A 1813-nucleotide genomic window follows, 5' to 3' on the forward strand; every position below is an offset into this window, starting at 1 on the left:
TAAAGAAAGCCTTGGGTCATTATTTACACACTTGAATTCAAGAGAAAGTTGTAAAGAGAAAATTCTCTAAAGAGATTATTCCAAAAAATTTCTAAAGATATTTTCCTGATTTACAACTTGACCCAAAAGTTTAAAGAAATTGTAAAATTATCCCACTGGTAATTTTTGTGAAAATTTTTTTGATTCGAAGCGAGCTCACACTCGATAGACGTGAGCTTGAGGATAGCGGAGAAGACTACTTGGTCGAAGCGCTTATCCTAGACGAATCGAAAATGTACAATTTTGATTAAGTGTTTATTATTTTCTATATCATAACCAAGATCCTGTTTTGAAAAATTTTTTAAAACTCTAAATTTGCCCTAAATTTATTTTTTGCTGCATTTCAAACCCGTTTTTTTCCAACAATTGGTATCCGAGCCAGGCTGTATTCTATCTAAAAGTATAAACAGATAATCAGAATAAATTTCTCTTTTTCTTGAATGATTTGATTACATAGAAAGTGACATTCTTTAGATCTTATACATGTTTTGAGTTATATATGAGAATGGATGTGATATTATATATTTATTATACAATTTTTTTTTACCGATGTTGTGTTTCTTAGGAAATAGATCGTTGGCTATCATCTCCATGTAAGACTATTTTTTAAAAATTCATAGAATTCTTGTGAGCCGAAAATACACACAGAATTTAAATGTAATTTCTTCAAAAGGAGTCCATGATGAGGAAAAGATATGATGACGGTTGAAGACCTAAGGAATGCCTTGTGATGAAAATTTATGTAATTTTATTTTTCCATTTATTTTCTAGAAATAGAACCATGGAAACCTTGACTGGCAATTTTATTTTAATTACCTATCTCATTATATATTTGTTTTATAATTTTTTATAATATTTATATTATGTAATGCTATAATTGTGATATATATATGAGATGATCCACAGTTGATCGATTAAAAATAAGAAGTGTGGTACTGAGAAAATACATGTGTTTATTATTCTATTCACTTCTTTAGGTTATTCAATAATTGTGAGAAGTGTGGTAATGAGAAGGTGCATGTCTAGGATAGGCTCTGGCTAGGAAAGACTTGGTTTTTAAGCGGTCAAATTTAACTCACCTCCCTTTCCTAGGACCCCACCTGGTGCACGGTTTGCATTCACTTTTTCAGTTTTTCCCTTAAAAGAAAAACTGTGCCGAATCAAAATTTTTTTGTTTTTATAATTGATTGATTCATTCTTATGAATGGATATTATAAAATTTCTATAGTAGGCCATGCATATATTGGAAGCATGTCATTTAGATTAGGTAAGAATGCCACTAGGACTATTGTATGATCATTATTGAAATTTGGGATAAAAACCTTACATGTTTTTAAAATATTGAGTGGGAAAAGGTCCTTCAACAAGACCTACGACCTCCATTGATAGTCCCTAAGTGATAGCATGATAAAGTTTCGAGTTGGTTCCTACCCTTGCCGCACCCAAGGTAAACTTTGTCATGTGGGTTCACTAGATGAGATTTCCTTTTAAGGACAACTAGTCATGCATGACTTTCAGAGAGATTGTCCCAAGAGGACTCACAAATGAGAGCATGTTCAGGATAGGTGTTGAGTCAATGGTTACACACTTAAGATCATCTCTTATTAAATAGTTTCCTAAGAAATGATATTTAAGCTAGAGATAATGGTCAAATGTTAAATGGTCATTAGTTTGTATTGAGTCTTGAGAATTAAGATTCACGAACTGGTTAGATGTAATTAATGTTTTTACTAGTTAATCATGGGACCCCAAGACAACATGGTTGATGGGTGTG

Source organism: Gossypium hirsutum, chromosome D11 (genome assembly GCF_007990345.1).
Source record: "Gossypium hirsutum isolate 1008001.06 chromosome D11, Gossypium_hirsutum_v2.1, whole genome shotgun sequence".
NCBI lineage: Eukaryota > Viridiplantae > Streptophyta > Magnoliopsida > Malvales > Malvaceae > Gossypium > Gossypium hirsutum.